The following is a 27980-nucleotide window of genomic DNA, read 5'->3' as shown; positions in this document are numbered from 1 at the left end:
ATGCAGAGTATACCATGCAAAATGCCAGGCTGGATGAAGCACAAGCTGGAGTCAGATTGCTGGGAGAAATATCAATAACCTCAGATATGCAGAGGACACCACCCTTATGGCAGAAAGCTAAAGGGAACTAAATAGCCTCTTGATAAACGTGAAAGAAGAGAGTCAAAAAGCTGGCTTAAAACTCAATATTCAAAAAACTAAGATCATGGCATCTGGTCCCATCACTTCATGGCAAAAAAATGGGCAGACAATGGAAACAGTGACATATTTTATTTTCTTGGGCTCGGAAATCATTGCAGATGGTGGCTGTAGCCATGAAATTAAAAGACGCTTGCTCCTTGGAAGAAAAGCTATGACAAACCTAGATAGCATATAAAAAAGCAAAGACATTACTTTGCTAACAAAGGTCTGTATAGTCAAAGCTGTGGTTTTTCCAGTAGTCATGTATGGATGAGAGTTGGCCCATAAGGAAGGCTGAGCGCTGAAGAATTGATGCTTTTGAACTGTGGTGTGGAGAAGACTGCTGAGAGTCCCTTGGGCTGCAAGGAGATCCAACCAGTCCATCCTAAAGGAGATCAGTCCTGAATATTCACTGGAAGGACTGATGCTGAAGCTCCAATACTTTGACCACCTGATACAAAGAGCTGACTCATTAGAAAAGACTGATGCTGAGAAAGACTGAAGGCAGGAGGAGAAGGGGACAACAGAGCACAAGATAGTTGGATGGCATCACCAACTAAATGGACATGAGTTTGAGCAAGATCCAGGAGATGGTTAAGGACAGGGAAGCCTGGCGTGCTGCAAAGAGTCATGGGGTTGCAAAGAGTCAGACATGACCGAGCGACTGAACAACAATAAATTGAGGATAGCTAGAGAATGGGATACATGGGTAAGGAAGTGATAGTAGAAGTTGAATTTGGATAGATAATTATAAAACAGATGTTTCGTGCTCTGAATTTGTCCTTTATCCTATTGAGGAGTCAAGTTTCTTAATGTATGTTTTAACTTGAACCTTTTGCTTTAAGATGTTAACTCTCCTACCAGTATGGAAAGTGGATTCAAGAGTTAAAAACTGTTGAAAAGAAACCAGCTCATGTTTCTTCTTTCTCTCTCACATTTTCACTTTCTTCCCTTCCCCCTTACTTCCATCCACTTTTTTCTTTCCTCCTCCTGCTCCATTCTTTCCTCTTTCCATTTTCTATTTCTCTTTTCTTTTCTCCTCATCCCCTTCTTTCTCTCTTCTCTCTTCCTTTCTGTAAATATCTGGGTAGACACCTTTCGGTAAATATGTAAATATCTATTGAGTGGATGTCATGAACTAGTTCCTGTGCTAGGCGTTGAGGATATGAAAATGAGTAAAACCTCCTACCGTCAGTGTTCATTGTCCAGAGGGGAAGCAGGCAAGTTGATCCATCTTTATGTTATGATCCATCACTAAGCATGAAAAGGATAGGACAAGTGCATTTAAGTAAGAGATGATGAAAGCTTGGAGTAAGGGTCTGATAATGGGAGAAGAGGATAAAGTTGGAGCCCGTGGATCATCCTAAGGGAGAACCTGTTTGGTTTAATAATAATAATACTCATAATAGAAAATCATGTCATACCCAGTTTATAGCTGTCCTATGATATGTGTGGAATGTGGCTGTGTGTTTAACACTCATATGCACCCTGTGGAGTAGAAAATTTAATACTCAATTTATAAATAAAAAACTGAAGTACCAAGAGGGTAAATGTTCCCCCTCCCTCCACCCACTGAGGTCTCACTGCTTAGCAGAACCAAGACTAAATCAAGCCATTAAGCACTACTTCTAGAATCAGTCTAGAATCAATCTCGAATGATGGAGGATGTGAGAGATAAGGAGCGGTACATGAAATCTGTCAGGTTTGTAACTTGAGGAATTCAGTAGATGGCAGTTTTATTCACCAGGGGTGGGAATATGTGGAAAGAAGGAGGGAGAAAGATAGTGGACTTAGTTTGGTGGATATTAATTTGGAAGTGACATACTTGTGGATATATCCAATCAGCTCCTGGAAATATGGGTCTAGATTTCAGGATAAATACGTAGACTGAGTAAGAGTAGAGGAGAACAAAGCGAGATTAAATTCTAGACGGGATTCTGGGCAACATCCTCATTTATCAAGAGGCAGAAGAAGCCCTCTAGAGTTAAGTTTCCATTTAAATTATACATGTAAATCCCACTTCCTGTTATCTGAGTGTTTCTAGATTGTATAGTTACTACTATTTGTAATAATTCGTTCTATGCGCTTAATACATAAACTGAGTCACAGCGCTTACAGGCGCACACACATACCAGAGCCTCACTTGGTGTTCATGGTGCCCTTTGGAGGTGACAAAACAGGTAGAAGGAACTGGAATTCAGAAAGATCCTGTGATTTGCTCAGAATCACATATATGTCTGAATCTGGGCTCAAGCCATAACGTTTGATTTCAGCTCTAGGACTCTTCCCTGATGGCTAAGATGGTAAATAATTTGCCTGTGATGCAGGAGACCCAGGTTTGATCCTGGGTCAGGAAGATCCCTTGGAGAAGGGAATGACTACCCACTCCAGTATTCTTGCCTGGACGATCCCATGTACAGAGGAGCCTGGTGGGCTACAGCCCATAGGGTCACAAAGAGTCAGACATGACTGAGTGACTAACTTTCTTTTTTTTTTTTTTTAAGTTAACTTCAGAATGTTTTTATTTTATTTTTTTTTTTTTGAACAGAGGAAAATTTATGCGTCGAACCTGGATTGGTCACTTATGATAATATACATGCTACAATTCCATTCTCTCCAATCATTCCACCTTCACCCTCTCCCACAGAGTCCCAAAGACTGTTCTAAATGCCTATGTCTCTTTTGCAGTCTCTTATACAGGGTTTAGGTTACCATTTTTCTAAATTCCATATATATGCGTTAATATACGGTATTGATGTTCTTCTTTCTGGCTTACTTCACTCTGTATAATTGGCTCCAATTTCATCCACCTCATTAAAACTGATTCAAATGCATTCTTTTTGATGGCTGAGAAATACTCCATTGTATTTCATTTTTCAAAAAATACAGACATTTCACCTAGATCTCAGTGAATTAATTCTATTTATTGCTTCCCACAGTGTGTAATTCATCTTGGTTACTGGGCATGTGATCATTTTTTTAAAGGACAAAAACTTAACTGAAAAATTGCTTTATTTTACAATTCACAGTTACTAAACTACCACATTTAGAGCCATTACTAAATTATAACTCAGCATTTCTTTGTTGTTTTATTTATAATGTCTTGTCTATCCTTCCCATTTAAAGTGGAAGAATAGAATATTAGAGTTTTGAACCAATACTAAGTATATGTCCAACTAACCAGTGATTGGAAATATATCTTTTTTCCCCTCTGATGTTCTCTGTTTAGAATAAATGTCAAAGTTCTTAAAATAATCCATGGTGCACTGTTAAATCTGGTCCCCCACTGTTGCTATGATTTTTATTCCTTATTGTGCTAGGGTTTGGGGACCCTTCCTTAACTCTTCCCTGTACATTCTTGACTTGGAGTCTTGGACTTTCTGTTTTCTCTGCTTTGAACTTCATTCACAAGTTATCTTTAAGACTCTTACCTCCAGTGTCTACACGTCTCCCAACTTCCCACCTTCCTGGTACTCTGTACTTCCCTTCTGTGCTTTTAATTTTCCTTCCACAACAGAATTTCCTACTTTTTAACTTACTACATCTCAGTACTTTAATTTCTATTGTATATATATATGTCTCCATACTAAAATGAGGCTGAGAATGCCATGTATTTTGTTTCCTACTGTTATTGCACCCTCAATTGTCAGGAAGGCAATTACTACAGGAAGTAAGTCTTCCTTCCTTCCTTCCTTACTACAGGAAGGAGCTACTTACTAGGCAAGTAGTAGGCAGTCATTGAGATGGTACTGAGTGGATGAATATATACATACATAGGAATCTGAGAACCAGAATGCTTTCCATTGAGCACTTTTTTTCATTATGCTGAAACACTAGAATATTCTCATCAGGGCATCCTCAGCTAATGAGGGGTACTAAATATGAGAGAGATGAGACAGTGAGATTATGGGAACCAGAAGCAGGTTACCACCATTGATCTGCGTCTCCTGCCCCATGGAACTTTAAAGTTTGGTCAAATCACTTAACAGCAGTACTCTCAATTTCCAAGTGCATAAAATGAGATATCCTTCACACAATATCACAAGGATATTGTTATGAATAAGTAAGGGAGAGAGTTATGAGGAAGTATTTTATAAATCTGAAGACACTATAAAAATCTTAACCATAGGATTTTGCTAATACTACTTAGCAAAAGCATAAGTTATTGGATACTAGAAAATATATTTTATAACCAGCCCAATTGAGTGTGCCCAACTACTTTCTAAACTGTATCAAGTAGCCAGGATTAAATGTGATTGTCATTTGATTTAAAGAATCAAGTTCTGATAAACACCCATAATTTGAATTTGGTTTGTCTTACTAATATTTTAATTGTTATATTTTTCTTTTCCCCAGTATTCTCTAATTAATTTTACAAGTCAGTATAAACAAGGGTTGAACTTGGGGTTGGAAAATTAGTGTAGTATGTTCTGAATTTTGTTTTATGGTTTCAGTTCAGTTCAGTCGCTCAGTCGTGTCTGACTCTCTGTGACCCCATGGACCACAGCATGCCAGAGTACCCTGTCTATCACCAACTCCTGGAGCTTACTCAAACTCATGTCCATTGAGGTGGTGATGCCATCCAACCATCTCATCCTCTGCCGTCCCCTTCTCCTCCTGCATTCAGTCTTTCCAAATTCAGATGAGTCAGTTCTTCACATCAGGTGGCCAAAGTATTGGAGTTTCAGCTTCAGCATCAGTCCTTCCAATGAATTTTCAGGGTTGATTTCCTTTAGGATGGACTGATTGGATCTCCTTGCTGTCCAAAGGACTCTCAGGTTGCATATTTTATATTCTTCCAGTTAAAAATCCACTCTTAATGTGATCTCTGAATTTTTATAATTTTTAAAAGTAGAAAACAAATCTCTGGAAACCTTGTTAAATTTTCTTTTCATACTGTAAAATAATTCTTAAGATATATTCCATATATTTAAAAAAAAACTTTTCCAAAAATTTCCATTCCTAGATAGATATTTTTAGTAAGACTGACTTATTCATTCTGTGACAGTCACTTAATAAAATCTTTTGGTCTCTTGAAGATCCAGTGTTCTTATCTTAGATTAATGGAATTGCATTAACTAAAACAACTTATAAACAGGAGAAAAGAAATCAGAAGTGGTTCAGAGGTATGGTAAGTATGTAGCCAACATTCAAACGATAATAAATAAGAGTAGTAACATTTTCATCTCAGTAGCTGGGTAATTGATGTTCTTGGTTCAGCGGTCTCACAATAAATGGTTACTACTCCTAATAAGGCATAGTAAGCCTAAACAATGCTGAGTTTTGCAATAGCAAAAATATTCAGTTTAATTTTAGAATATTCATCTTTTAATTCCAGCTATCTATCTGTTTCTAGATTTCACAGTAGAACTGCCAGTCAATGCCATATTTTCATGGTGTAACTACCCATATGCATTCCTTTTTAGTATTTGGATGTATAGTCTCACTATCTATTATAGCAGCAGCAGAACATTAGTTAATTTATTAAAATTCAATGGGTATCAGAGAAGACCAGTGAGAAATTTTGTGGTATTTAATATCAAGATCTTGGATCTAATTATGCATTTACTTAAACTGTAAGAAAAGTTAGTGTAATTTCAGGTTTTAAAGAGTCTGATAAATACTTCTGATAAAATCTAAAATACCAATTTCTAAATAGCTTAAAAATCTAGAAATAATTTAGTGAACCAAAAATCCTCAACTCATCCTGGAATTTTTGACCAGGTTTTAAAGACATTAAAGTGATTACTTTTAAAGCCTCAGCAACAATAGTGAGAAGATAAGAATCAATGAAAACGTGTATTATGGACAAAGAATTATTTTTTCCTAGACTCTGATGCTGGGAGGGATTGGGGGCAGGAGGAGAAGGGGACGACAGAGAATGAGATGGCTGGTTGGCATCACCGACTTGATGGACATGAGTTTGAGTGAACTCTGGGAGTTGGTGATGGACAGGGAGGCCTGGTGTGCTGTGATTCATGGGGTCGCAAAGAGTCGGACACGACTGAGCGACTGAACTGAACTGAAGAAGTCGTGCATAATAGATTAAGAATAATGCTCTTTGTTTCTGGGGCTTTGTGCCCCCCAAACCACAATAATTAAATTGATCAAGAATATAAATCTCTTTCTGTGTTTGGATCTTAGTTAATCTGTCTAGTCAAGGCTATGGTTTTTCCAGTGGTCATGTATGGATGTGAGAGTTGGACTGTGAAGAAAGCTGATCGCTGAAGAATTGATGCTTTTGAACTGTGGTGCTGGAGAAGACTCTTGAGAGTCCCTTGGACTGCAAGGAGATCCAACCAGTCCATTCTACAGGAGATCAATCCTGGCTGTTCATTGGAAGGACTGATGCTAAGGTTGAAACTCCAATACTTTGGCCACCTCATGCGACGAGTTGACTCACTGGAAAAGACTCTGATGCTGGGAGAGATTGGGGGCGGGAGGAGAAGGGGATGACAGAGAATGAGATGGCTGGATGGCATCACCGACTCTGTGGACATGAGTTTGAGTGAACTCCAGGAGTTGGTGATGGACAGGGAGGCCTGGCGTGCTGTGATTCATGGGGTTGCAGAGTCGGACACGACTGAGCGACTGAACTGAACTGAACTGAACCTATATTTTCACTATCAAGACATATACTTAAATGGGCAATTAAAGTTGCTTTAATAATGGATTCATCACCTATTATCCACATAGTATTCAATGATATTTGATAGTATTATAGCTCTCATATTTATTGAGTCACTGTAGTTACAGTTACAAGGCATAGAGAAAAACATGTGAGAGCCTTTTAAATATCTCAGATGGCAAAAATGCAGTGTGAGTGCTCTCCTACATCCTACATACTGGTCATTGATAATAGTCAAAGAACTCTTTCCTGCTCACCCTGGATAGCAAGGTCAAACAAATAATCTTTGTCCAAATCTATTTGAATTTGGTATTCTTCTTTCAGCAATCAAGAAATTACTGTCTTTATGAGTCTTTTAATCTTTCATAGTTTCTTTTTATTTTCGAACTTTAAGCTTTTTATTCTGTACTGTGAAAGTGAAGTCGCTGTCATGTCCGACTCTTCGCAACCCCATGGACTGCAGCCTACCAGGCTCCTCCACCCATGGGATTTTCCAGGCAAGAGTACTGGAGTGGGGTGCTATTGCCTTCTCCGTTATTCTGTCTGTACTAGGGTATAGTAATTATTTCAGGTGAACAGCTAAGGGACTCAGCCACACATATCCATGCATCTATTCTCTCCCAAACACCCCTCCCATCTTTAATATATTTTTTTACCTGTTATTCAATGGGCTTCCCTTGTAACTCAGCTGGTAAAGAATCCGCCTGCAATGTGGGAGACCTGGGTTCGATCCCTGGATTGGGAAGATCCCCTGGATAAGGGAAAGGGTACTCACTCTAGTATTCTGGCCTGGAGAATCCCATGGATTATATAGTCCATGGGCTTGCAAAGAGTTGGACATGCCTGAATGACTTTCACTTTCAATGTTTAAATAGTAGAAAGTAGAAACTCAGTCAACATTTTAAAAACAACTGGTTAATAATGCCCAGTTTCTGATTCATTTGGTAGTAATAGTAGACATATATCTTGGCATATTTGGTTGCCCTGATGAATGAACCAATATCATAAGCTCATGATGGTATGATTGACCTCAGTAGATTGGGCACTGTCCTACATCATTCCCTGTTTATCACCTATAAAGTGAAACAAGGTGGCATAACAACCACAGTAGTTTAATCTTTGGAGTCCTTCACACAGATGAGTCAAAGAAGCTGGGATTCTCTTTCAGTGTATCTGTGAGCCTCTGCCATCTCAGTGGCGTACAAGGGTGTCTCTCAGCGAGGGTGTGTTGACAGTTGTAGGTGACAGTTCCTTACTGAGCAGTATTGTCCCTCACACTGTTTAGGTTCCTCCGATCTTACACCCTAAACCCAAGAGTCCCTCAGTCTTTGTAAAAATCCAAAAGTTCACCAACTTGCATTTCCTGTTCGTAAGCCTAATAGAAAGGAAATATTATTTCAATAGCTATGTTCTTAAAGACATGTGCAAGATGCTTCTTGAGGTCCTGAGACCCAGATGAGACTGCAGCCCCAGCTAATCCCTTGACTTCCTCTGGGGAGACACTGAGCAGAGCGCCTCTTTCATCTGAGTCCAGACTACTGCCCCAAGGCACCCTTGAGATAATAAATTCGCATTAAGCCACACAAAGATGCTTCATGCTCCTAATCCATCTAGTCAAAGATTTTTATTAGGCATACTGAGGTAAAAGCAAGCACCAACTCTGAATGCATGGTGATAAACCTAGATATTCTGTGAAGAAAACAGTGAATAATCCTCAAATATATTTGCAAATAAAATTCAAAATATTTCAAGGGCCTTCATAGATGAGATTTTTACATGCTTATGTAGTTGTTTATTTTAAACTGACTCCATAGATTAATGATGCTTTTTCTTATTAAAGAAAGATGCTTACTGCTATGGTGTGTTGGAATGTATAACTAATTACAGTGAGGAGAGGGAGTGGTTTCTATAAGGTTACTTCTAAGGTATAAGTGAGATATATTTTTGTAGGGAGAAGATTTGGAGGAACAATAAAGTTTAATGATGGAAATAGAGCTCACTGAATGCATCCTCCACCCATGGAGATTTAAAGAGCTAAACTGTTACTGTAACCATGGTGAGGAGTTGAAAGACCGCAGGTTATGACACAGTCAATCCTCCTTTCTCTGGGATACTAAGTTGTTTGTTGTTTTCAGCCAGACTCACGAGTTGGCTGGTTACAACAATAAAGTAATTAGTCATATTTATGGACTTCTGAGTTCATCTTTCTCTCTCTAATCCTCATGTAGCTCCTATCTGGCTGCCCTCCAGGGGGCAGTCTCTGGTTTAGCTCTGCCTCAGCCTTGAAGTAGAACTCCGGGCTTTGCAGCATTTTCCCCCCTCCCCCCTCCCCACCACCAACTACCCCCTCCCCCCCACCCCTCCATCACCACCCCCCACCTCGCCCATGCAAGCCTCCTTCCTGAAACACTGAGCCAGACAGATTGTAATAAAGATGACCTAGAGGCCTGGCGTGCTGTGATTCATGGGGTCGCAAAGAGTCGGACACGACCGAGCGACTGAACTGAACTGAAGAGGGCTGGGGTGGGGGAGGGGAGGGAGGGAAAAGACCTTGACCCTGGGAAAGATTGAGGGCAGAAAAAGAAGGGGGCGCAGAGGGTGAGATCGTTGGATGGCATCACTGACTCAATGGATATGAGTCTGAGGAAACTCTGGGAGATAGTGAAGAACAAGGAAGCCTGGCCGTGCTGCCGTCCACAGGGTCTCAAAGAGCTGGATGTGACTTAGTGACTGAACAACAGCAACAAATGACTGATTGGCACTGTTGTACAGCAGAAACCAATACAAAGCTGTAAAGCAATTTTCCATTAATTAAAAAATAAATAAAATATTTTTTAAAAGTGAGAAGAAGATTTCACATGGGACTAAGAAAAAAGTTCGCTCTTACACCACAGAGCAGAGCAAACAATTTAATACATTTCCCCATTTTTTTTTCAATCCATGTCCCTTATTTAATGACCAAACACTATGGTTTCTCTCTCTCCTTCTCCCTGCCTTTTATGTTTCTGCTGTTGTGTCAAACAAACCAACTGTGGCCTCAAATTTGTAAACAATGCTTTGCAAAATAAAGCCCTGTGATTATTAGGGTCCTGCCTTTTTATAAATTGGTTCAGCAATCATCTAAACTTAATCCAGCTGGTCCGTTGGGGTGCAGGCAATATCTCACATTCCACTCTCTCACACACACACCCTTTGAGTAGTTTATACAAGTGGTCATCACCAAAGAAGCTAATTTGTCTAAGCAATAGTTTCTTCATTTAAAATCTGAGCCAACTTTGACAAAAATCCTTTGAATACTTTCCCCCATTGGATCCTTGCAGCAGCCTTACCAGATAGACAGGGAAAGTATTGTCTTCAGTTTACAAATCAGAAAATCAGAGATATATACAGACTTGCTCCAAGATACACAAGTGTTATCAGGTGTAGGATTTGATCCCAGATACTCTGATTTACTTCTAGTGCCATTTTCACTCTATCTTACAACTGTTTTTTTTAATAGATAGATGAAGGTAAACTATGTAAAAAAGATAATGTCAGAAGTAAATGTCCTGAACTCCAAGGGTATAAAAGGTGGAAAGTCATTATTTTACAGTTAAAACTGAACTGGAAAATAATGTAGTATAAATAATAGTAAATGACTGACAAGTTCACTGGATTAAACATTCTTTCCTATTACTAATTTTCATTATTTTATGAAGGAGGACAGGACGTCTGTCTAGTTTTAACCATTCATTATCAAGGCTTTAGGTTTTGTTGTTGCTGGTATTATCTCACTATTTGGAATGACAGTCACCTAGTCATGAGAGTAAATTCCTAGGCATTTAATTTCCTTATCCAGGACACACAAGTGTCACTATTCAGTTTCTTTGTCACTATTTCCATACCCCTTGGCCTCTGAAAATGGGTCCAGAAGATAGCTTTATAAACAGCAATCTAACATACCATACAGACACAAAGACGAAAAAGTGAAAAAATGGAATTTAGGTTTCTTTTATATCAATTTACAAGAACAAGAACATTATCAGTCAGTTCTTTTTTACTTTAAACCCTACTGAGACAGTCTGGGACAGCTGTGAGCTTATGCCACAATGGAATTAAACTTAACGCTGGTGTCACCCTTCTTACCATCTACAGTGAGCTCCATTGCCACTAGCTGATGGATTATGGGAAAATATGATTAGGTGAAAAGAAAAAAAGTCATAATAATAATTAATCCTAGATTATGGAAAAATATGATTAGGTGAAAAGAAAAAAAAGTCATAATAATAATTAATCTTTCCAGGTGTTTTTAAGCTGGGATCCATCAGAAGATATATAACACTCTGAAATGAGTTTCTATTTTGCTCTAGGGATGGATTTATAGATTCTGTGAAATTTTCAGAGTTCATAATCTAAAGAAAGGAAAACCTGCACAGTCTGAAGATTGCCCAGGGACCTGAGTCAGCTGACTCAGAGCTCTATATCTCAGCCCACCAGGCTGCCCCGTGCTGGGATTCTCCAGGCAAGAACACTGGAGTGGGTTGCCGTTTCCTTCTCCACTATATCTCATTCAGTTCAGTTCAGTTCAGTTCAGTCGCTCAGTCGTGTCTGACTCTCCGCGACCCCAGATACCAATTCAACACTTTGCTTTATTCAACCACATTCCCTTTAGTTTGGCATAGTAAAAACTCTTGATGAACAGTCTCTCCCAGTCTATATTGCAGACATGACATTTAATGATCAGACTTTGAATCTTTTCTGCTCAAGGCCTTTTATTAATAGCTTAGTAGTATTGTTTGTTTTTGTTTTGCCTTCTAGAGTTGCACTCAGGTATAGCTCCTAAAGCTATATTCCTTTGGAGAGCACCCATCTTCCAACCTGATACCTTCACATGGGTTTCCACAGATATTTCAAATTTAACATATCTAAAACAAAATTCATCATTACACTATGTTGAGTATTACTACATCATGATTCCTACATTTTGGATTCTCATATCTTTGCCAACATTCAGCATTATACAAAATTTTAATTTTTGCCAAGTTGATGAGTTTAAATCTTGTTTAATTAGCATTGTCCTAATTACTACTGAGTTTGAGTTATTTGCATATCTGTCTTCCAATTAGACTGTAAATACCCTGCAGGAAGGGACCGTGGGTTCTTTGTTATCTCCCTAGTTTCTTAAAAGTCAGTGATATTTTTATTCAATAAATAAATGAACAGAGGAATGATTTTGTAAGAATCCAGAGACTGCTGAAAAAGTGACCTCTAGGTGAACAGATGTACTATATATATTCAATTGAAGTTTAACCAAAGTTAAATATGAATAATTGACACAATTTACTCTTAAAAAGTTATGTGAAGTTGCTTTTGACACCCCTTTACCAGCAGGTTGACAATACACAACCTTGATGTAGTCCTTTTCCGATTTTGAACCAGTCCATTGTTCCATGTCTGGTTCTAACTGTTGCTTCTTGACCTGCATACAGGTTTCTCTGGAGGCAGAAAAGGTGGTCTGGTATTCCCATCTCTTTAAGAATTTTCCACAGTTTGTAAAAAACAGTCACTGTAATAATTTTGTTTGGTGATACGTATTTACTCTTCTTGCCTTGATCATTATTTTGTAATATATTTGATAGATCACTATGTTATACACTTGAAGCTAATATAACTTTATACACCAATTATACTTCAATTAAGAAAAACAGTACCTTAACACAGCTGTTCAGTATCAATGTCAGTCATCCTAAACGTGGCAATAACTAAAGAATGATATTGCAGGGTATATATAGTATAATTCTCTTTTAATACAACTCATATGGAATAAAGGACGGATTCAATTTTAACTGCTATTTGAAGTTTTATGAAGTCCTCACAACAAAATAATAATAGTATTTTTTATTTACCTCCTTGCATACCACATACCAGATGCAATTATAGATGCTTGTAACACACTTTCATATTTAAATTCAAATTATAAATTAGCCCAAGGAATATGCATTATTTTTGCCATAGAGTTTAAATTACCCTCCCTAGGTCACACATTTACTATACAGGTAATAGCTGGGATGCAAACACAGATATGTCTCTAAAACATCCTTTTTTCCACTGAGGAAAACAAATGGAATTTATTTGGACCTAGGTAAAGGGGTATAGGAAATCAAACCAGTCAGTCCTAAAGGAAATAAACCCTGAATACTCATTGGAAGAACTGATGCTAAAGCTGAAACTCCAATTCTTTGGCCACCTGATGCGAAGAGCCGGCTCATTAGAAAAGACCCTGATGCTGGGAAAGATTGAGTGAGGGCAGGAGGAGAATGGGGTGACAGAGGATGAGATGGTTGGATGGCATCATCAACTCAATGAGTTTGAGCAAACTTCAGGAGACGGTAAAGGACAGGGAAGCCTGGCGTGCTGCAGTTCATGGGGTCACAAAGAGCTGGACATGACTTAAGGACTGAGAAAATTGTTTTTTAGTCACTGAGAAATGCTGAGCTGGAGGAAGCACAAGCTGGAATCAAGATTGCCAGGGGAAACAATAACCTCAGATATGCAGATGATGGCACCCTTATGGCAGAAAGTGAAGAAGAACTAAAGAGCCTCTTGATGAAAGTGAAACAGGACAGTTAAAAAGTTGGCTTAAAGCTCAACATTCAGAAAACTAAGATCATGACATCCGGTCCCATCACTTCATGGCCAATAGATGGGGAAACAGTGGAAACAGTGGCAGACTTTATTTTGGGGGGCTCTAAAATCACTGCAGATGGTGATTGCAGCCATGAAATTAAAAGACGCTTACTCCGTGGAAGGAAAGTTTTGACCAATCTAGACAGCATGTTAAAAAGCAGAGACATTACTTTGCCAACAAAGGTCCGTCTAGTCAAGGCTATGGTTTTTCTAGTAGTCACGTATGGATGTGACAATTGGACTATAAAGAAAGCTGAGCACCGAAGATTAGATGCTTTTGAACTGTGGTGTTGGAGAAGACTCTTGAGAGTCCCTTGGACTGCAAGGAAATCCAACCAGACCATCCTAAAGGAGATCAGTCCTGGGTGTTCATTGGAAGGACTGATGTTGAAGCTGAAACTACAATACCTTGGCCACCTGATGCGAAGATCTGACTCATTTGAAAAGACTCTGATGCTGGGAAAGATTGAGGGCAGGAGGAGAAGGGGACAACAGAGGATGAGATGGCTGGATGGCACCACTGACTCAATGGACATGGGTTTTGGTGGACTCCAGCAGTTGTTGATGGACAGGGAGGCCAGACGTGCTGTGGTTCATGGGGTTGCAAAGAGTCGGACACGACTGAGTGACTGAACTGAACTGAAGTCATGTCTGACTCTTTGCAGCATCATGGACTGTAACCTGCCAGGTTCTTCTAACCATGGGATTTCCCAGGCAAGAATCCTGGAGTGGGTTGCCATTTCCTTCTCCAGGGGATCTACCCGACTAACCGATTGAACTCATGTCTGCTGCTTGACAGACAGATTCTTTACCGCTGAGTCAACAGGGAAAGCCCCATTTATTATAGTATTATTGTCTATATTCCATATGCTGTGTATTATACCCTTGTGGCTTGAGTTATAGCTAGAAGTTTGCATCTCTGAATACTATTCACTTATTTTCCCTAACTGCGCATTCTTCTCTCTATGGCAGTCACCAGTTTGCTCTGTCTGTGTAAGTATGGTACTATAATATTTTGTTTTGTTTGCTGGTTCTTTTGTTAACTATATTCCACTCATAGGATGTGTGTAATTTTTTGTCTGACTTATTTGACTTATTATAATATCCTCTAGGATCAACCGTATCATCACAAATGGAATGCTTTCATTTTTTAAAGGCTGAGCAATATTGCATTATGCCACATCTTCTTTATTCCTTCATCTATCAATGAGCGTTAAGTTGCTTCCATACACTGGATGTTATAAATAATGCAGCAGTAAACATAAAAGTGCATATATCTTTTTGAATTAGTGTTTTTGTTTTCTTGAGGTAAATACCAAGAAGTAGAATACTGGATTGTATGGTGGTTTCTTTTAAAATAGATAAAGGTAAAAAAAAAAAAAGCCCTTCATATTGTTTTCCATAGTGGCCACACCAGGTTACATTCTCACCAACAGCGCACATTGGTTCCTTTTTCTCCACATCCTCGCCAACACTTATTTCCTGGCTTTTAAGTCAAAGCCATTCTGACAGGCATGAGGTGATATAACACTGTGGTTTTGATTTACCTGTTCTGAAAATCAGTGGTGTTGATTATCTCTTCATGTCTCTGTTGGCCACCTGAATGGCTTATTCGGAAAAGTGTGTTCAGGTCTCTGCCCATTTTTAATTGGAATTGCTCATTGTTTTGAGATTGAATTGTATCATTTCTTTATATAATTTTGTCTAATATATCATTTGCAAATATTTTTCTCCCATTCAGTAGCTTGCCTTTCATTGTGTTGATAGTTCCCTTCATTTTGCTTTCACTAAAAGCAAAGTGTTTAGTTTCAGTTCAGTTCAGTTCAGTCACTCAGTCGTGTCCGACTCTCTGCGACCCCATGAATCACAGCACGCCAGGCCTCCCTGTCCATCACCAACTCCCGGAGTTCACTCAAACTCATGTCCACAGAGTCGGTGATGCCATCCAGCCATCTCATTCTCTGTCGTCCCCTTCTCCTCCCGCCCCCAACCTTTCCCAGCATGAGTCTTTTCCAGTGAGTCAACTCGTCGCATGAGGTGGACAAAGTATTGCAGTTTCAGCTTTAGCATCAGTCCCTCCAATGAACATCCAGGATTGATCTCCTCTAGAATGGACTGGTTGGATCTCCTTGCAGTCCAAGGGACTCTCAAGAGTCTTCTCCAACACCACAGTTCAAAAGCATCGATTCTTCGGCGATCAGCTTTCTTCACAGTCCAACTCTCACATCCATACATGACCACGGGAAAAACCATTGCCTTGACTAGACGGACCTTGGTTGGCAAAGTAATGTCTCTGCTTTTTAATATACTATCAAGATTGGTCATAACTTTCCTTCCAAGGAGTAAGCGTCTTCTAATTACATGGCTGCAATCAGCATCTGCAGTGATTTTGGAGCCCAAAAAAATAAAGTCTGACACTGTTTCCACTGTTTTTCCATCTATTTCCCATGAAGTGATGGGACCAGATGCCATGATCTTTGTTTTCTGAATGTTGAGCTTCAAGCCAACCTTTTCACTCTCCTCTTTCACTTTCATCAAGAGGCTTTTGAGTTCCTCTTCACTTTCTGCAATAAGGGTAGTGTCATCTGCATATCTGAGGTTATTGATATTTCTCCCAGCAATCTTGATTCCAGCTTGTGCTTCTTCCAGCCCAGCGTTCCTCATGATGTACTCTGCATATAAGTTAAATAAGCAAGGTGACAATATACAACCTTGACGTATACCTTTTCCTATTTGGAACCAATCTGTTGTTCCATGTCCAGTTCTGACTGTTGCTTCCTGACCTGCATACAGGTTTCTCAAGAGGCAGGTCAGGTGGTCTGGTATTCACATCTCTTTCAGAATGTTCCACAGTTTATTGTGATCCACACAGTCAAAGGCTTTGGCATAGTCAATGAAGCAGAAATAGATGTTTTTCTGGAACTCTCTTGCTTTCTCCATGATCCAGCGGATGTTGGCAATTTGATCTCTGGTGCCTCTGCCTTTTCTAAAACCTGCTTGAACATCTGGGATTTCATGGTTTACATATTTCTGAAGCCTGGCTTGGAGAATTTTGAGCATGACTTTACTAGTGTGTGAGATGAGTGCAATTGTGCGGTAGTTTGAGTATTCTTTGGTATTGCCTTTCTTTGGGATTGGAATGAAGACTGACCTCTTCCAGTCCTGTGGCCACTGCTGAGTTTTCCAAATCTGCTGGCATATTGAGTGTAGCACTTTCACAGCATCATCTTTCAAGACTTGAAATAGCTCAACTGGAATTCCATCACCACCACTAGCTTTGTTCGTAGTGATGCTTTCTAAGGCCCACTTGACTTCACATTCCAAGATGTCTGGCTCTAGGTCAGTGATCACGTTATCGTGACTATCTTGGTCGTGAAGATCTTTTTTGTACAGTTCTTCTGTGTATTCCTGCCACCTCTTCTTAATATCTTCTGCTTCTGTTAGGTCCATACCATTTCTGTCCTTTATCGAGCCCATCTTTGCATGAAATGTTCCCTTGGAATCTCTAATTTTCTTGAAGAGGTCTCTTGTTTTTCCTATTCTGTTGTTTTTCTCTATTTCTTTGCATTGATCACTGAGGAAGTCTTTCTTATCTCTCCTTGCTCTTCTTTGGAACTCTGCATTCAGATGCTTATATCTTTCCTTTTCTCCTTTGCTTTTCGCCTCTCTTCTTTTCACAGCTATTTGTAAGGCCTCCTCAGACAGCCATTTCGCTCTCTTGCATTTCTTTTCCATGGGGATGGTCTTGGTCCCTGTCTCCTGTACAATGTCACGAACTTCCGTCCAGAGTTCATCAGGCACTCTATCAATCAGATCTAGTCCCTTAAATCTATTTCTCACTTCCACTGGATAATCATAAGGGATTTGATTGAGGTCATATCTGAATGGTCTAGTGGTTTTCCCTACTTTCTTCAATTTAAGTCTGAATTTGGCAATAAGGAGTTCATGATCTGAGCCACAGTCAGCTCCTGGTCTTGTTTTCGCTAACTGTATACAGCTTCTCCATCTTTGGTTGCAAAGAATATAATCAATCTGATTTCGGTGTTGACCATCTGGTGATGTCCATGTGTAGAGTCTTCTCTTGTGTTGTTGGAAGAGGGTGTTTGCTATGACCAGTGCATTCTCTTGACAAAACTCTATTAGCCTTTGCCCTGCTTCATTCCGTGCTCCAAGGCCAAATTTGCCTGTTACTCCAGGTGTTTCTTGACTTCCTTTCTTTTGCATTCCAGTCCCCTATAATGAAAAGGACATCTTTTTTGGGTGTTAGTTCTAAAAGGTCTTAGCCCCATTTGACTACTTTTTGCTTTTGTTTCCCTTATGAAAGGTGATAAGATCCCTATCCCACCAGCCCCCAAGTTGCTAAGGCTGAATTCAAACAGCATACTGGCTATTTTCTTCTTGAAGTTTTAAGGTTTCCAGTCATATTTAATCTTAAATCCATTTTAGTTTATTTTATATATGTTGTAAGAAAATGGTCCAATTTGATTCTTATACATGTAACTGTCCAGTTTTGCCAACATCATTTATTGAAGAGGCTTTCTTTTCCCTCATGTATATTCTTGCTTCCTATACCACAGATTAATTACCCATATACATGTGAGTTCATTTCTGTGATCCATTGATTGATGTGCCTGTTTTTGTGTCAGTACTAGTCTGTTTTGATAACTATAACTTTCTAGGTAGTTTGAATGCAAAGAGCATGATACCTCCAACTTTGTTCTTTTTTCTCAAGATTTCTTTGGCTATCTGAGTCTTTTGTTGTTCCATACAAATTTTAGAATTATTTGTTTTAGTTCTCTGAAAAATACTATTGGTATTTTGATATGGCTTTCATTTAATCTGTAGGTTTCCTTGGGTAGTATGATAATTTTAACAATATTTATTTTTCCAATCAATGAACAAGGTATATTTTTCCATCTGTTTGTGTCTTCTTTAATTTCTTTCATCATTGTAATATAATTTTCCAAGTATAGGTCTTTTGCCTCAGTTAGATTTATTCTTGGTATTTCATTCTTTTTGATGTGATTGCCAATGGGATTATTTTCTTAACTTCTATTTCTGAAAATTTCTTGATAGTGTATAAGAATTCAACAAATTTCTATATTAGGATTTTACCGTGAAATTTTCCTGAATTCAGTGATCAATTTTAATAGTTTTTTTGGTGGTATCTTTAGGATTTTCTACATATAGCATCAGATTACCTGCAAACAGTGAGTTTTACATTTTCTATTCCAGTTTGGATATATTTTATTGCTTTTTCTTGTCTTACTGCTATGGATAGGAATTGCAATGCTATGTTAAATAAAAGCAGTGAAGGTGAGCATCCTTGTTTTGTTTCTGATCTTAGGGATCTTTCAACTTTTCACCATTGAGTATGATGTTGGCTGTGAGTATGTGGCCTTTATCATATTGAGAATGTTCCCTCTATACTCACTTTGTGGAGAGGTTTTTAATCATAAAATGATGTTGAATTTTGTCAAAACCTTTTTCTGCATCTACCAAGATGATAATATGATTTTTATCCTTCAGTTTGTTAATGTGGTGTGTCATGTTGATTGACTTTGGATAGTAAGTCATCCTTGTATCCCTGTAATAAATCCTACTTGATTATGGTGTATGACCCTTTTAATGTATCATTGAATTCAGTTTGGTAACATTTTGTAGAGGGTTTTTTGGCATCTATGTCCATCAGTGATATTGGCCTGTTATTTTGTGTGTGTGCATGTGGTGTTTTTCTCTAGGTGGCATGTGATGCCACCCTTGCAAAATGAGTTCTAAAGCATTGCATTCTCTTTAATACTTTGGACAATCTTGCAAAAGATAAGTAGTAAATATTCCTTAAATGTTTTGTAGAGTTCACCTGTGAAACTGTCTGATCCTGGACTTTTCTTTGTTTGGAGTTTTAAAATACCTGATTCATTTTGAGTAGTAGCAACGATATGTTCATATTTTCTATTTCTTCCTGATTCAGTCTTGGTAGATTGTATGTTTCTAGGAATTTATCCATTTCTTCTAGGTTTCTCAGTTTGTCAGTGTAAAGTTTTTGTAGTAATCTCTTACACTATTTCTAGGTTTTCCAGTTTGTCAGTGTAAAGTTTTTGTAGTAATCTCTTACAATATTTTGTATTTCATAGTGTTGGTTGTAACTTATTCATTTCTGATTTTATTTAATTGAGCCTTTTCTCTTTATTTCTTAAATGATTCTTTCTAAATGTTTATCAATTTTGTTTATCTTTTCAAAGAACTTGGTCTTAGATTTATTGATTTTTTTCCCTACCTTTTAAACTATTTCATTTATGTCCAATCTGATTTAATTATTTTCTACCTTCTAACTTTGGGGCTTGTTTGTTCTTTTTATAGTTTTTTTTTTAAAGTATAAGATTAGGTCACTTACTTGAGATTTTTCTCAAATAAGATAGGCTTTTATTGCTGTAGATTTCCCTCTTAGAACTGCCTTTGCTCCAACACATTGATTTTGAAATGTTATGGTTCCACTTTTGTCTCCAGGCATTTTGGTCTTCTGATTTTTTTTCAGTGACCCATTGATTGTTTAGTAACATGTTATGGCAACCCACTCCAGTGTTCTTGCCTGGAGAATCCCAGGGACGGGGGAGCCTGGTAGGAGGCTGTCTATGGGGTCACACAGAGTCGGACACGACTGAAGTGACTTAGCAGCAGCAGCAGCAGCAACATGTTGTTTAGCCTCTACATTTTTTTCAGCTTTTTTCTTGAAATTGATTTTTAGGCTCATACAGTTGTGGTGAGAGATGCAAGATATGATTTCAGTCTTAAATTTATTGAGACTCTTTTGTTGCCTAATGTGTCATCTATCTCGGAGAATGTGTCCCATGTACTTACAAGAATGTGTATTCTGTTGTTTCTGAGTGAATGTCTGATATATGTATTAGGTCCATCTGGAAAAAGGTGTCATTTAATGCCAATGTTTCCTTATTGATTTTCTGTCTAAATGATCTAACCATTGATGTAAGCAGGGCTATTGAAGTCCTCTACTACTCTCTTATTGGCAATATCTCCATTTATGTTTGTTAATATTTTCTTATGCATTTGGTATTCCTATGTTGGATATATATATATATATCTTTGTGAATGTTATATGTTCTTGGATTGATCCTTGTATCACTGTTTTGTCCTTATTTGTCTCTTAATTCAGTCTTTGCTTTAAAGTTTATTTTTTTCTGATGTAAGTATAGCTACCCATGGATTCTTTTTTGTTTCGTTTGCATAGAATACCATTTTTTTAATCCCCTCAGTTTCAGTTTATTGTGTCACTAGCTCTGAAGTGATTCTCTTGTAAGCAATGTATATATGTGTCTTTTGAATATATACATTAAGCCATCCTCTGTGTTTTGATTGGAGCATTTAATTCATTTACATTTAAAATAATCATTGATAACTTTTTCCTAGGCCACAGCCTTTTCTAACTCAATGAAACTAAGTCATGCCGTGTAGGGTCACCCAAGACAGACAGGCCATGGTGGAGAGTTCTGACAAAATGTGGCCCACTGGAAAAGGGAATGGCAAACCACTTCAGTATTCCTACCTTGAGAACCTCATGAACACTATGAAAACGCAAGAAGATAGGACACGGAAAGACGAACTCCCCATGTCGGTAGGTGCCCAATATACTACTGGTGTTCAGTGGAGAAATAACTCCAGAAAAAATGAAGAGATAGAGCCAAAGCAAAAACAACACCCAGGTGTGGATTTGACGGGTGATGGGAGCAAGGTCTGGTGCTATAAAGACCAATATTGCATAGGAACCTGGAATGTTAGGTACATGAATCAAGGAAATTGGAAGTGATAAAACAGGAGATGACAAGAGTGAACATCAACAGTGAACTAAAATGGACTGGAATGGGTGAATTTAACTCAGATGAACATTATATCTACTACTGTGGGCAAGAATCCCTTAGAAGACATGGAGAAGCATTCATACTCAACAGAAGAATCTGAAATGCAGTACTTGGATGCAGTCTTAAAAACAACAGAATGATCTCTGTTCCCTTCCAAGGCAAACTATTCAATAACACAGTGATTCAAGTCTATGCCCCAACCAGTAATACTGAAGAAGCTGAAGTTGAACGGTTCTATGAAGACCTACAAGACCTTTTAGAACTAACACCAAAAATAAAAGATGTCCTTTTCATTATAGGGGACTAGAATGCAAAAGTAGGAAGTCAAGAAACACCAGGAGTAACAGGCAAATTTGGCCTTGGAGTACAGAATGAAGCAGGGCAAAGGCTAACAGAGTTCTGCCAAGAGAACGCACTGGTCATAAAACACCCTCTTCCAACAACACAAGAGAAGACTCTACACATGGACATCACCAGATGGTCAACACCGAAATCAGACTGATTATATTCTTTGCAGCCAAAGATGGAGAAGCTTTATACAGTCAGCAAAAGCAAGACCAGGAATTGACTGTGGGTCAGATCATGAACCTCTTATTGCCAAATTCAGACTTAAATTGAAGAAAGTAGGGAAAACCACTCGACCATACAGGTATGACCTATATCAAATCCCTAATGATTATACAGTGGACTAGATCTGATAGACAGAGTGCCTGATGAACTATGGATGAAGGTTCATGACGTTGTACAGGAGACAGGGAGCAAGATCATCCCCAAGAAAAAGAAATGCAGAAAAGCAAAATGTCTGTCTGAGGAGGCCTTACAGATAGCTGTGAAAAGAGAAGTCAAAAACAAAGGAGAAAAGGAAGGACATACCCATTTGAATGCAGAGTTCCACAGAATAGCAAGGAGAGATAAGAAAGTCTTCCTCAGATAGAGGAAAACAATAGAGTGGGAAAGACTAGAGATCTCTTTGAGAAAATTAGAGATGCCAAGGGAATATTTCAAGCAAAATGGGCTCAATAAAGGACAGAAATGGTATGGATCTAAGAGAAGACAAAGATATTAGGAAGAGGTAGCAAGAATACACAGAGTAACTGTACAAAAAAGATCCTCACGACCCAGATAATCATGATGGTGTGATCATTCACCTAGAACCAGACATCCTGGAATATGAAGTCAAGTGGGCCTTAGGAAGCATCACTGTGAACAAAGCTAGTGGAGGTGATGGAGTTCCAGTTGAGCTATTTCAAATGCTAAAAGATGATGCTGTGAAAGTGCTGCACTCAATATGCCAGCAAATTTGGAACACTCAGCAGTGGCCACAGGACTGGAAAAGGTCAGTTTTCATTCAATCCCAAAGAAAGGCAATGCCAAATAATGCTCAAACTACTGCACAATTGCACTCATCTCACACACTAGTAAAGTAATGCTCAAAATTCTCCAAACCAGGCTTCAGCAGTGTATGAACTGTGAAATTCCAAATGTTCAAGCTGGTTTTAGAAAAGGCAGAGGAACCAGAGATCAAATTGCTAACATCTGCTGGATCATCAAAAAAGTAAGAGAGTTCCAGAAAAACATCTATTTCTGATTCATTGACTATGCCAAAGCCTTTGACTGTGTGGATCACAATAAACTGTGGAAAACTCTGAAAGAGATGGGAATACCAGACCACCTGACCTGCCTCTTGAGAAATCTGGATGCAGGTCAGGAAGCAACAGTTAGAACTATACATGGAACAACAGACAGGTTCCAAATAAGAAAAGGAGTATGTCAAGGCTGTATATTGTCACCGTGCTTATTTAACTTCTATGCAGAGTACATCATGAGAAATGATGGGCTGGAAGAAGCACAAGCTGGAATCAAGATTGCTGGAAGAAATATCAATAACCTCAGATATGCAGATGACATCACACTTAAGGCAAAAAGTGAAGAGGAACTCAAAAGCCTCTTGATGAAAGTGAAAGAGGAGAGTGAAAAGGTCAGAAAACAAAGATCATGGCATCTGGTCCCATCACTTCATGGCAAATAGATGGAGTAACAGTGGAAACAGTGTCAGACTTTATTTTTGGGGCTCCAAAATCACTGCAGATGGTGATTACAGGCATGAAATAAAAAGACGTTTACTCCTTGGAAGGAAAGTTACGACCAACCTAGACAACATATTAAAAAGCAGAGACCTTACTTGGCCAACAAAAGTCCGTCTAGTCAAGGCTATGGTTTTTCCAGTAGTCATGTATGGATGTGAGATTTGGACTATAAAGAAAGCTGAGCGCCAAATAATTGATGCATTTGAACTGTAGTATTGGGGAAGACTGTTGTGAGTCCTTTGGACTAAAAGGAGATACAACCAGTCCATCCTAAAGGAAATCAGTCTTGAATGTTCATTGGAAGGACTGATGCTGAAGCTGAAACTCCAATACTTTGGCCACCTGATGTGAAGAACTGACTCACTGGAAAAGACCCTGATGTTGTGAAAGATTGAAGGCAGGAGGTGAAGGGGAGGACAGAGGATGAGATGTGTGGATGGCATCACTGACTCGATGGACATGAGTTTAAGCAAACTCCGGGAGTTGGTGATGGACAGGGAAGCCTGGTGTGCTGCATTCCATGAGGTCACACAGAGTTGGACATGACTGATTGACTGAACTGAACTGAACTTTTTACTTATTACCATTTTGTTAATTGTTTTCTGGTTATTTTTGTTGTTCTTTTATCCTTTCTTCTTTTCTTGCTGTCTTCCCTTATGATTTGGTGATTTTCTCTAGCATTATGTTTACATTTCTTTATCTTTATTTTTTATGTATCTGCTATTTGTTTTGGGTCTTCCCAGGTGACTCAGTTTTAAAGAATTCACCTGCCCATTCAGGAAATGCTAGATAGCACAATTTCGATCCCTAAGTCAGGGAGTAGGACATGACAACTCATTCCATTATTCTTGCCTAGAAAATTCCATGCACAGAGGAACCTAGTGGGCTACATTTCATGGCGTTGCAAAGAGTCAGAGATGACTGAACGACTGAGCATGCACATATTATTTATTTTTGGTTTAGGGTTACTATGAAGTTCCTATATAACAAACTATGTATGTAGTTGTCAATTTAATTTGATGGTTGCTTAAATTTAAGGATGTTCTAAAAGCACTACATTTTTATCCTAACCACGAGAATTTTATGTTTTTGATGTCATCTTTTACATCTTTTTATTTTGTGTATATCTTAAGTAATCATTGTTCATATATAAGATTTAACCAACTTTGTCTTTTAACCTTTATAACATATTTATATAGGTTGTTGATCCACTACTTTTACTGTTATTTTTGCCTTTGCCAAGGATATATATGGGCAGTAAAGAATCCTCCTGCCAATGCAGGAGGTGTAAGTTTGATTCCTGGGTCAGGAAGATCCCCTGGAGGAGAAAATAGCAGGCCACTCCAGTATTCTTGCCTGGGAAATTCCATGGACAGAGAAGACTGGATAGCTATAGTCCACAGGGTTGCAAAAGGAGTTAGACATGACTTAATGGCTAAACAACAATAACAACAAAGGAAACATTTGCTTTTGTAATTTTTATATTTCTAGTGTAGTCTTTTATTCTGTTTAAAACGTGCCCTTTGACTTTTTTGTGTGTGAGCTCAATTTAATGGTTGTGAAATCCTCTAGCTTTTGCTTGTCTGGAAAACTTTTTATTTCTCCTTCAATTCCTAATAACCTTTCAGACAGAGTATTTTGGTTGCAAGGTTTTCTTTTTCCATTCAATAATTTGACTATGTCACGCCATTCTCTCTGGTCTATAAAGTTTTCCTGGCATCTTTTGGAGGGACAGTAATTCTGTTGGGTCTGCAGGTAAACCTGGGATGAGGCATATGGTACTAATAGGTTAGATGAAGAGATTCAGAAATGGTACCTCTTATATGCCAGCAAATTTGGGAAACTCAGCAGTGGCCACAGGACTGGAAGAGGTCAGTCTTCATTCCAATCCCAAAGAAAGGGAATGCCAAAGAATGCTCAAACTACCGCACAATTGCACGCATCTCACACGCTAGTAAAGTCATGCTCAAAATTCTCCAAGCCAGGCTTCAGCAATATGTGAACCGTGAACTCCCAGATGTTCAAGCAGGTTTTAGAAAAGGCAGAGGCACCAGAGATCAAATTGCCAACATCCGCTGGATCATGGAGAAAGCAAGAGAGTTCCAGAAAAACATTTATTTCTGCTTCATTGACTATGCCAAAGCTTTTGACTGTGTGGATCACAATAAACTGTGGAAAATTCTGAAAGAGATGGGAATACCAGACCACCTGACCTGCCTCTTGAGAAACCTGTATGCAGGTCAGGAAGCAACAGTCAGAACTGTACATGGAACAACAGACTGGTTCCAAATAGGAAAAGGAGTGCGTCAAGGCTGTATATTGTCACCTTGCTTATTTAACTTATATGCAGAGTACATCATGAGGAATGCTGGGCTGGAAGAAGCACAAGCTGGAAATCAAGATTGCCAGGAGAAATATCAATAATCTCAGATATGCAGATGACACTACCCTTATGGCAGAAAGTGAAGAGGAACTCAAAAGCCTCTTGATGAAAGTGAAAGAGGAGAGTGAAGCTCAACATTCAGAAAACAAAGATCATGGCATCTGGTCCCATCACTGAATGGGAAATAGATGGGGAAACAGTGGAAACAGTGTCAGACTTTATATTTTTGGGCTCCAAAATCACTGCAGATGCTGATTGCAGCCATGAAATTAAAAGACGCTTACTCCTTGGAAAGTTATGACCAACCTTGATAGTATATTAAAAAGCAGAGACATTACTTTGCCAACCAAGGTCCGTCTAGTCAAGGCTATGGTTTTTCCCGTGGTCATGTATGGATGTGAGAGTTGGACTGTGAAGAAAGCTGATCGCCGAAGAATCGATGCTTTTGAACTGTGGTGTTGGAGAAGACTCTTGAGAGTCCCTTGTACCGCAAGGAGATCCAACCAGTCCATTCTAAGGGAGATCGGTCCTGGGTGTTCATTGGAGGGACTGATGCTGAAGCTGAAACTGCAATACTTTGGCTACCTCATGTGACAAGTTGACTCACTGGAAAACACTCTGATGCTGGGAAAGGTTGGGGGCGGGAGGAGAAGGGGACGACAGAGAATGAGATGGCTGGATGGCATCACCAACTCTGTGGACATGAGTTTGGGTGAGCTCCGGGAGTTGGTGATGGACAGGGAGGCCTGGTGTGCTGTGATTCATTGGATCGCGGAGAGTCAGATATGACTGAGCGACTGAACTGAACTGATACCAGGCCATCTAGGTTGAGGAGGAGCTACCCCCACAACCCCTCAACATACATGTATACACAAACTGGGGCCCACCAGCTCCTCTTTTCCCAGAGAAAGTTCCAACAGCTCCATGCTTGTCTGGAACATGCCCTAAACTTAGTCAGTGAGTCTCCAGCATGTATGATCTTCATTTTTCAGACTGTTGCCTCTCTTCCTGGACTAGAAGGAAGTCAGTATTTGCATGCATCCCTCAAGAGCAGAGTCTTGGTTTCCTATAGCCCTCTGACTCACCCGCAGGTAAGAGTCTCTCGTTTTCAAAGCTAGTTGCTCAGAGGCTCATTTTCCCAGGGCAAGTCATCTGAGCTGGGGAGTCCAATGCAGGATTTAGAGCCTTTGGTTTTTAGGGAGAAACTCCAAGGCTGTAATATCCCTCCCACTGATGGATTGCAGCACTGTGGGTATGGGTCCTGGCCATACCATGTCTCTGTAGCTTTTCCGTTCTATCTTTAGTTGTGGACAATCTCTTCTAGTTTTCTCATGTTATTTTCAGAGGAATTTGTCTATATGGCTTATGTCCATGGGAAGAGGCAAACCCCAAAACTCCGTACTCCACCATCTTGTCCCATCCAAGTTGCTGGTTTTGTATCAGCAGCTTCTGAAAATGAAAAACCTGAGGAGCTTATAAAATTATTTTTTTCTAATTTTTTCATTTGAGGGTACACAGTTACCAATATTGTGATTACAGTTATTATTTACTTATTTTTTGTACAGTTTATTGCATATTTGTTGAGTGTACTATGTTAAATATTACAATATAAAGCTATAAGTTTTGTTACAATTCTTCATAGAAAACCACTCCAAACTCAGTGACCTAAGACAACAAATCATTTATTATCCTACCCTCATTTATGAGTTGATTAGGATTTAGTTAGACCCAGGTCTTGGTTGGATTTCTTCCAAGCTATTGATTTTATTTAGATCTATTCTGTATGTCTCTTATTCATGTTGGACCATTGGAAGACCCAGGGCGTTATGTCATAGCAATAGCAGAGGTATAACAGAGAGAATCCAACTATACAAGCAGGTTGATATTTGGGAATTTATCTGTGACAAGACTAGCAATAATGTAATTAGTGCAATAGACTTAATGGAGGAGGTAATAATGAAAATAGGCAAAATTTCAATAGAGAAAATGAAATTGACCTTAATTGAATACATATTATCTATAGGCACTTTATTTTTTAAATTAATTTTTAATTGAAGAATAATTGCCTTACACTGTTGTGTGGATTTCTACCAAACATCAACATGAATCAGCCATAGGTTTACCCATGTCCGCTCCCACTTAAACATCCCTCCTTCTTCCCT

Source organism: Moschus berezovskii, chromosome 14 (genome assembly GCF_049115385.1).
Source record: "Moschus berezovskii isolate FMDL1 chromosome 14, NW_MosBer_1.0, whole genome shotgun sequence".
Lineage (NCBI taxonomy): Eukaryota > Metazoa > Chordata > Mammalia > Artiodactyla > Moschidae > Moschus > Moschus berezovskii.
This window is presented reverse-complemented; position numbering follows the sequence as displayed.